This window comes from Atractosteus spatula, chromosome 3, assembly GCF_055471065.1.
Source record: "Atractosteus spatula isolate fAtrSpa1 chromosome 3, fAtrSpa1.hap1, whole genome shotgun sequence".
Lineage (NCBI taxonomy): Eukaryota > Metazoa > Chordata > Actinopteri > Semionotiformes > Lepisosteidae > Atractosteus > Atractosteus spatula.
Window position 1 is genome coordinate 55,860,973 of NC_142708.1, and position 10,391 is coordinate 55,871,363.

The window sequence follows — 10,391 nt, forward strand, 5'->3', positions numbered from 1 at the left end:
TACATTGTGACAAACTCTAGTCTAGACTAGAGCAGTCCAAGGAATACGCACACACAGAAATTCACACTGGCCAAGATGCGGGAGGCTTTATAGTGTTTTTAAGACAGACAGTGAAAAAACCTCCAAGAAATCACACACAACAATTAGCAAAACAACACCTCACCCACCCCTATGTACCTCTATTGTATACCAAACATACCACTAATTAAACTTCATGTGACAATATGCAATTTTCACCCAGCACCAATAATCAAATAAATAACACTCATTGAGTCTAGATACAGAATTTAGAGACCCTTTGGTGTCTTCTAATGGCATGTCTGTGTATTACAAAAATAAGAGTACTGTATGTACTCAAAATGGCAAATGAGAACATTAGAAATCATGACTAAATCAGTCTAAAGCAATTCTAAATACTGAAAATAACATATACTGTAAATTGCTGCGAAATCATATGTTTACAGGTAACTGGGAAATGTTACAGGAAATGTTTTTCCAATGCCTGAGTTATCAGAAAAAATAATACATGATATATTACTTGAAAAAGAAAGCTACAACATAATAATTTGCAGAACATTGCAAGCATCCATTGAAACACATTAAAAAAATGGAGAAAAATATTAAATCTCTCAAGATCAATGTCTGAACCAATGAAAACTATCAGTCTTTAAAATTAACAGAATTAAACACAGAACTAAAAACATTGTTAAATTTTATGGGAACATAATCTTCTGAACATACAGTAACCACTGAAATGTGATCATTAGTCCGATAAAAGAAGTCAATAGAAAATTACACTATGTTCTAATGGTGTTGGAAGAACTACTGTATAATACAGTATTTGAGCATGTTTAAGTAGATTTAAGTTGATTCTAGATTTCTTTTTTTGCAGGAGTTCTGAAGCACGTGTCCTTGATTTCTATTGTAGGGATAATACAGGATTTCTGTGAATGTGTGAAAATAACAATAAAATTACTTATTTTAACTCTTTTAAGTGATTATTTTGGTTGTGAAAGACATTAATTTGATATTGCATTAAAAGAAGGGCACTTCATTTAATTGCATTATTAAGTACACAATAGTGCACTTGAGGGCATTACATTTATAACATGCAATATGCATTTGTTTCACTAGATGGAGCTCATGCACTTTATTTGTGGTTTACTATGCCATAGATTGCATTACTACTGTAGGTCTATTGTACAGTATATGAGTAAGAAAGGAATCACTACTGTAAGATATGTAAAATAGTAGAACATGTCTAAATAATACAGAGTTATTAATATTAATAAATGTATATTGCAATGTATCCCAAATACTTCATATGTGGGAGCGGACTCCTTCATCCATCCACTGTGTGTGGCAAACATTATGAGACAGCGTGTACCACTACACAGGAAAAAATACAATTCATGTGTTTTTGCTACAATATTTTGAAAGTCAATCATCAGACAAAGCCACAGGATGACCACTTCCTGTTTGAAGTTAGACTGTTTTTTTTTAATTATTCATTTTTTTATTTGTGTCTATAATGTTAAGTGATATTAACTGGGACTTAGGAAAAGCTGGTAGAGTAAGATCCAAGAAAACAAGAGTTTGTTGACACTGGACTAATTAGAGACAAAAGCAGTAATTCAGTAATGTTTCTTACAAAATGAACCAAACAAGCATTAATTCAACCACAGTGTGAACATTGGTTGAACATTGAAAAAAAACATACTAATTGAGCTCTATAATCTGAAGAACAGGAGATAATGACACACAACAATTCATTGATACTGTCGATTCATGGCACAGCAGGAATGTCCAAAGCTGAGCCAGTTGATCTGCAGGTTTACATTCCACATCAGCTTTTAACAATGTAAAGAAGTTCATAATTATGGGTTTAACTGGACCATTTTGGCATCAGATGCTGCTATTTTAAAGAGACATAGAAAACCCACTGACAGACCTGATCTCCAGGATCAAGATTGGACTGGCTGTAGGGTGTTTGCAGAGTTTCTGGCTGCTGCTTAGTCAGGAATATGTCATAAGGCAAAACAGCAAACTTTTTTTTAGGAGTGTAGTGTCATCATTTTCTTAAAAGATATTATCTCCAGTGCCTTAATATATTACTGCACCTGTGATCCACTCCAGGCAGGCTCTCTCATTACCAGACAGCTAATGACATGACATATACTGTAGAAGGTGGTTAACTGATATCTATATTGTCACATACTGTAGTTTAGTTTTTAGAAATTCTGCTTGAATTGATTTTCTACAACAGCTCAAGCTGTTAACAAATAGACTTTGCAATAGAAAGCACAAAATTCAGTGTTATCACAGTGTATAGTAGAACATTAATGGTATGAGCAGAAGAAAGCACAGTTCAGTCAACCAGTAGACACTGGAAAGTTTCAGCATGGAGGAGTGGGTGGATATCCCTGAAAACCTAATAAAAAAGCTACAGGAAATACCTGCTCAAGACTATCAAAGCTAAAGGTTTACAAAATACTGATTTCAAAGATATGAATACATTTGAATGTTTGGTATTTCTAAATGTACTGTATGTAACTCTGCTGGACAAACACTCTGTTTCTAGATACAACATTCAAATTAGATGACAAAAGAGATGGAGAAACAAAAAAATGGATAAACAGAAACTTGATCAAGGATGGAGAAAGCTAGAATCCAGCAGCAAAGATAGACATGGACTGGGATGGACTTTGCAATGAGAGAAAGAAGGGTCAAAACAAGCAAAAACATTTTGGTAGTGATCCAGAACAAATTCAGAAATATACTGTATGTTTGAGGGTCAGGAAGTACTGTACATTAGCCACCTAGTTTGAAGAGGAAAAAGTAAGTAACTGCTTTTAAGAGAACTAGGTTTATGTTTGGAGTATTTTTATTCTGACAACAACCCTGTGTCAGATGGTGTTATGTGCTTAGAACTGTCCCAACTGGCCCAGGTGTCCTATGCACCTAGGATACTACATGGAGATCTGTTATATCAAAAACAGTATAAAGTCTATCAATTTTCTGGATAACTTATTTTTATATGGCAGCCGTCTAAAGAGCAAGTGCTTACAGTATCATTCTCTGTACTGTATATGTTTCCCCCTACTTCATTCACTGTGCTGTTCACATTCAGAACAGAGTGTACTGTACAGTGTAATATGGGATCAGACTATTGTACATTACTTCCTAGAGGCAGCTGAACCTTTAGCTAATTTGCTTCTGGTGATTGATATGGGAGGAAAATTAATAACAAATTCCTCATAGCTTTATTGAAAACTGTGTAGCATAGCATCAAACCCATTGTCTCACAGGGGATACATTCAAATGCAAAATAATTGACTTTATTATAAAAAGCAGTAATGCCAACTAACCATGCATTCACTTTGAACTCTTCAGATTCTTTTCTAGTATATATTATAGAAGACTATAATGTTTTTTTCAGAAAACATAAGAACTGTTAGAAATGTGAAAGCCACTTAGCTCATCTCTCTTGTTTGGTTGCTAGTAGTTAATTGATATGAAACTCAGCTGTTTCTATAATGATGCTATGGAACCAGATTTCACAACTTAGCTGGGCAGCCTGTCCCATGCACACACACCCCTTTGTGTAAAGTGCTTCCTATTTTCATTTATAAATGCGTTACTCTTACCACTATTTCATTTTTCATTGCTGAGTTATGGTTTGACTGTTGATTCTGAAGTACAGTAGGACATACCTGACCAGGTATTAAGCGAGTAGATCCTTTAACTCTTTTTTGTATGTAGTACAAACCTATATTTTTTCGCAAAAATGGGACATACAGCCTCTTAATGTGACAATCGTGAAACAAAATCATTGCTACAGTAAAAATACAAAAGGCAAACCCATGCTATATATTTAAAGAAAAATAGTTTGAAAGATTCTACAGATTTATATTTTCAAGCAGTGTTTAATTATTCATGAATTTGTTACCCTTTTGCTTTCATGAGAACTGGAACATAGATTATTGAAGGTATTTACTATCATAAGTCAAAGATGTTAGATTGAAAACTGTGGGAAAAATCACAGACCTTACAAGATCAAAGTAAAGACCAATTTTTAGCAATTAACTGTCTTAGCCTGGAAAATGCTAGATGATTTTAGAGACCTGTCTTGACACAATTTAGGTCAATCCTGTCTTGTGACAGGAAAATATTTAGCTTTCAAGGCATTTTGTCTTTAACCCTTGCTTTATATGTCTAATATGAATTACTGTAAGTTTCATAATACCTGAACCTTTATTCAACCTTATCATATACATATTCTGCTTTTTCACATATATGCATAGCATAAAACCTGGTTTTCACAAGAGTTATGCATGGACATAATCAGAGTCTACCAAATGACATTCTGAGGACAGGGGATGAAGAATGATTTAACTAATGTATATTAAGTGCTCCTACCCTGGAGTATATTTTTCCTGAGAGATTTTGCTTTCCACCTCAGTGATTATAGTATTTCTATCATACCAGTTAGATCATTATTAAGTACAAGACAGAAAATGAGACTGCTTGCATGTAACTAAACTTCCGTGATCAACACTGGAAAATTTCATGTCAAAACGAATTTAGCATTTAAGAAAAAGACCAAATCTTTCTAAATAGCTAACAAAAAGCTTGCACGGTTTTACATTTCGCTTCTTTGTTTGATCTAAATAGTCTCTGAAAGTATAGGCTGACCTTCTCAGCATTTCAAAATGGGTTTCTGGCTGACGTGAATAGAAGCCTTAACTGTCTCGTAAGCAGCCATAGGACACCACCTACAGCGCAGCGTTCTATCTATATATGTCAGCATGATATTACAATATTAAAGACCTAAAAAAGCAAGCCAAAACCTTTCATTTAGTGCTGAAGGGGATTTTAACCTTAGTTATGCTTATGTTATCCTATTTGTACTGGAATGTGGAAAGAAATGTCATCAGTCTCCTTTTAAATCTGCTTGCATTTTCAGGTTTTTGATAATATAAGTTTCTGGAATCATACACCTAAACAGGCTTATTACGTGTATTTTGAAAATAGAACATTCTGTACTCTGTTCGTTACAGTGTGTTCACCTCGCATTTGTTGTTTATGTGCAATTCTCTACAAAATGCCCAAATTATTGTAATAAAATTACTGTCAAAACATCTTGCTCTCTCCAGGGACCACTATCCAAAATATTTTGCACAAATAAATATATGCCTGTGGAAACGGTGTTCTCTAACACCTTAATCTGGCACAGAGTGATGAAAAACCTTGCTATGCTGAAAGTCCTAGGGCCTATCAAACAATCAGGAATGATTAATATCACAATGCAATAATGCATTCCTTCCTTTGTTCTGATTGCTACCTAGTACAGGCCTAACCAACATCAAAGTTTACTTTTTCTCTGAGAAAAACAGATGAAATTTAGGCCTAAAATAGGAGTTTGTGTGATTCATAGTAAAGAGAATTCACAAAGCAAAGCTTGGCTCCAAACCCAGGTCACAGGTATGATATTGGGAAGCATTACCAATGTCATACAAAGTGCACTCAACCATGTTCAGGTACAGTACATGGAAGAAGACGTGGCCTAAAATGTTCTGACAATGACATTATTCCTCAATCTGGAGGGTTATTCTGACTGTAGACGTGAAGAATGCAGCCTCACCTCTGGGCTCATAATTTACTTCAACTGTGAGTCGTAAAATCTACCTTCCAAGAGTGAGAAACATAGACCAGTACAACAAGTCACAGAGACCACTGTGAGGGTTCGAAAATGAATGTTTTATTCCTCAAGTAAATTGATTTACCAGAAGTAAATTTAGATTAAATTTACAGGTGGTATTTAGAACTGGCTTTCTACTAGAAGTAATGGCATATTTAAAAGATAATTGATGCCTCTGACAGACGCACTGTTAGACAAGGTGGCTCCATGGGTCTGACTGCATGGAAACCCATGAGGAAGATACTGTACAAAGGAGAAGGCTTTATTGCAGAGTTAATAGTGATTCTTCCACTTAAAAGACTATGAAGTGAGGCTTCCCTTCACTATTATGGCTAAAACTGTCCTCAAACTGCTACCTAAAACCCAATCTCTTTATATACCCAAAACAAGTGTGGGATTAATGCTTTAGAAGCATCACAGGCTCCCTCAAACCAATTTATGTAGATAGGCTTTATTTATTTTCTTGCTTTGCACCCCAGAACATCCAAAGAATGGTTTTGTCAGTTCTATTTATTGGTGGAGTCAGATTATGGATCCAAGAGAACTCTACTAGCCTTTAACCAAATAGTGATACTTGTAGCTGCTGCTGAATAGCAATTCTGGTAGCAGTATTCAAAGTAAAAAGTAATTTGATCATTTATTTTATACTCAGAGAAGGTATCTAAGTTATCAGACAGTATTAAAACATGCAAATTCAGAAATAACTAAAAAAACAGGAAAACATCACTGGCATAGATTGAAACATGATATTTGGACAACTGCATGTCAATGAGAGTAATGTTGATAAGGTCAGCATTGCACATGATGCTAGCTGATGAGGGACTTGGTACACAAGTAGATCCATATTACCCACTCAAGCCAATCTGGTCATCATGGATTAGATTATTTGTTTCCATCTGCTTAGAAATAATTTTATACCTGATTTTGGCAGCAATGATGGACTATAAGTACAGTATAGCGATCTACAGGGTCTTTGGCTTTTTAAAAAGAAGAATCAAGAATGGAGATGATTTTTGTTCTAATGGAAACAGCCATTCTCGGACAGAGCATTACAGGGCTAATTCGATCCCACGCTGTCAGCATCTGTTCAGGTGGAATGCCAACTAATACAGAAGATTTCCACTGCTGTATCAATTGAGCAGCTGCCTTTAACTCCTGCAGAGTTTACTAGGGATCATAAAATTTCAGCTCTGTTAGTTCAGGAGGTAACTGAGATAGTTTAAATGCGTATAAAATGTTTGTGATCTTTGCCAAGTCTGCACTGGCTTCAGAAACTTAGAGATGCAAATAGCATCTTCATTAATCTGCTCAGATACGAGGACTGGAAATACACAGTTTCTGTGGAAGAAATGGTTTAAAGCATAGATAAACAACTTTAGTATGATAGTATATTATGTATACTATCTATAGTATACTACTATGTTTACCTTTTCACAATATCAACAACATATTTTTGACCTCCAAGCCCAAATCTAGGCTCCATGAAGTTGCCCCTCTACAAACGGCACAACTAATGAATCTCACTGAACGTGTTTAGTGGTCTGCTTGTGCCATTGAAAGTAATGTGTGCTACTTTCATTACCAAGCAATCACTTTCTGCAAGGTCACAGGAGAATCGAACCAGTCTCATTCATTTGTGTTCCATCTGTGGCATTGAAAGTAACTGCTGAGCTGCTTTCATCCCTGAGATATAGTGTTTTCACCCACCTTGTAGCTGGGCTAAGTGCTGTCAAACCCCCCAAAAGGACGGATGCTAATTTCAACTGGACAAACTCGCACTAGCAGAGCAGAAATGAATGACACCAGTTTGGTTCTCCAGTGCAGTTGTAAGGGGTTTGGGTGACATTACAGCCTTTGTTTGTGCTGTTTGTAGGGAGGCCAGCTTCATGGAGTTCCACACACAGTATGATGTGGAAGGTTTTAGAGAGGGAAGGAACAAAAAATGTATTATAAGAAGAAGAATTGAACAGAAATTAAATTCTACTCCTAAGACAAGTATGCACTCCACACAGTGTATACAATTCTAAGAGTTTAAGAATTTTGTAATCTAGACAACATGGATCAAAAACATAAAGTGAATAAACTAAAAGCACAGCTCAATACAATTCAACATTACCAGGACTTTACAGAAACAACCTCTGGTTTCATTATTAAAAATACTGCCAGTAATATTAATCTTCAATAAGAACAGCCTTTGTTTTATCCTTTGTGCAGAAACCATTGACTTTGTAATGCTTATTTTGTAATCTGTGATTATCTTCAAGTGGTTCTGGTGAAATAGAGCAATGTGGACATTGTACAGTGTAAAAGTACAAACATTTATTTTTTTTGATGGGTAAATTCAATAATGGGATTATTTTTGCTTTTGTTTTTCCACGAAAAAGAAATGTTTTAATATGGATTTTAGTACATTTATTTTTTATTACATGACATATTACATTTATTTTTCGTATGTACCAATAACAAAATATTACATACCTATTGGCATTTGATCAAATCAAGGTGTACCAGAAATATTTTTATAGTAAAGAGACAATTGACATGAAGATAATAATTGTTATAATTCCTGTTCTTCTGAATTATGTTCAGATGAAACAATTTGCCTACATGGAGATTTTTCTCTCTATTTGCCTTAAAATCAGAATGTTAAAGGAACAATTGAGATAGTATATTGTTTGCACCTGAAATCAATTCAGTTCCATCTTAGTTAAACAAATTGATCGAGCTGAAGCTCCTTCAAAATAAAGTACCGGGACAGTTGGCTCACAGACATCTGTTCTTGATCAGGTCTTGATTAGGCACCCATAAAAGAGTTGTGACCATTCTATCAGCCTGGCTTAGGTTGACTTAGTTTGAACTTTGTAGCTAAAAGGCAAAAAAAAATGTGAAGGCCAAAGACTTTTTAGTGGAAGAGAGACATACTGTATTTTTGATGCTGAAATTAAAGAAATTCAGTAAGAAAAATAGCCCAGAAACTGGGCATACTACAATCAACAGGAATAGTGAAAAAGAAAAACATGTCTAATTATCAATCAAACAAGAATGTTTTTTTCACTGTAGGTCCTTACCATGTTGGCCAGGAATCCTCTAAAACAACTGTCTGCAAAATTATCAATAACCTGCAAGGGGTGAAGTTGACAAAATCCAACTTCAATGGACTAGAATGACTGACACAGCAGGTTTACAAAGGCTACATCACAAAAAGTAAACCTCTTCACCTGCAAAGCATAGTAGAGATAATGTCATAGCCTGGGCATCCATAGTTGCCTCTGGAACTCACTCTTTAGTGATGATGTGTGACATATTGGCAACACATAAAAATGCTTCTGTACTAGGCAGGTGGAACTCTGCTATGCAGCATGACAATGGCCCAAAACTTGTGAAAAAATCCTAAGACTGTCCAAATCAAGATTTATTTTACATGTTTGTTTCATATTCCTACAACCCTTAGTATAAAGAGTCTTCCTCTTGTGTCTGGTTCATGCTTCACTGTTGAAGTTCAGTGTTCTGACTTTGTCAATACCTTTGAAACGCCAGTATAAAACATTTTCTTAAGCCCAGGGTGCATCTGGACTAATTCCAAAGCAGCAATATATTTTCTGTAGTGAGGTGACCACAATTATACACAATTTTCTAAATACTATTAAATTCTACACCTTTCACAATGCTTTTAAATATCCTAATATTTTGTTTGCCTTTTTTACCCACATTGTAGAAGATATTTTCTACAGTACATGTCTTAATGTAATAAATTTTATTGTAATTATAGTCAGACGTTTGGAGAAGTGGGTAGGACTTCTGCTGTAGGATTGTATGCTTAAACACTAGTTGTGGCACTGCAGTTATACTCAACAACAAAGATTCACTCAGATTGCTATAATAAAGTATAAATGAGTACATAGACAAGTTACTTTTAATAATAGCTTAATCCAACCCATTGTTTTTGTGCAGTACTTGTTATTTGTAAATTTACTTTGTGATTTTCTTTACCTCTATTAAGTATGATGTACTGTAACAGTGCAGAATTAGGCTGGTATTTCAACAGAAACACACTAAGTGCCTAAAAACCCCATCTGAAAGCATATTGAAGCACTTTCAATTAAGCATGCATATTGATGGCAGAGCATGATATAATGATAAAACAATTTAGCCATGTTACTTTTCCTGTTTGCTGTAGTTTTAAATAAATCTACAAAATCCACCATAGCTTCCACAGAAATATCAAATAATATATTTAATATAATGCAGTGTATTACAGCAATAAATAGAAATCATCTACACTATTACAACAATATGTATCTGTACTTATGCCGAAATATTTTAGATTGTCGGTCCTGTTTGAAACAAACCTAACATAAATAGCATCCAGTAGTATTTGAAAACTAGTGTTTATAATAACCTTGAAAATGCAATTCCTCCAATCATCTGCTTTACACAAACAGATGGAACTAGCTCATTTATTGCTGTATTGATCCTTTTAATTTAATAAAATGATTGGAGCAAAGCTGTGTAATGGAGCAGATAGAAAGGTTTCAAGCTCAGTAACCCTGCTGTAAAGAGTATCTTTAACCTGGATCAATGACATTAAAGCAAGAAGATAACACTTGTAAACAGCATGCTATTAATATCCAGTTGTAGTAACAATTGTTCATATTTTAGGCATAAAAAAAGAGAAGATAACATGGTGAAG

The 10,391-nt window shown here is 34.8% G+C and overlaps 1 protein-coding gene across 1 annotated transcript in view; it reads left to right on the forward strand.

Moving 5' to 3' along the window:
* Positions 1-1,003, forward strand: part of gc (GC vitamin D binding protein) — a 40,474-nt gene extending 39,471 nt beyond the window's left edge. Inside the window, exon 13 of the mRNA XM_088911504.1 lies at positions 893-1,003. The gene's annotated coding sequence lies outside the window, so the exon portion shown is untranslated. The remainder of the gene's footprint in view (positions 1-892) is intronic.
* The last annotated feature ends 9,388 nt before the right edge of the window (positions 1,004-10,391 follow it).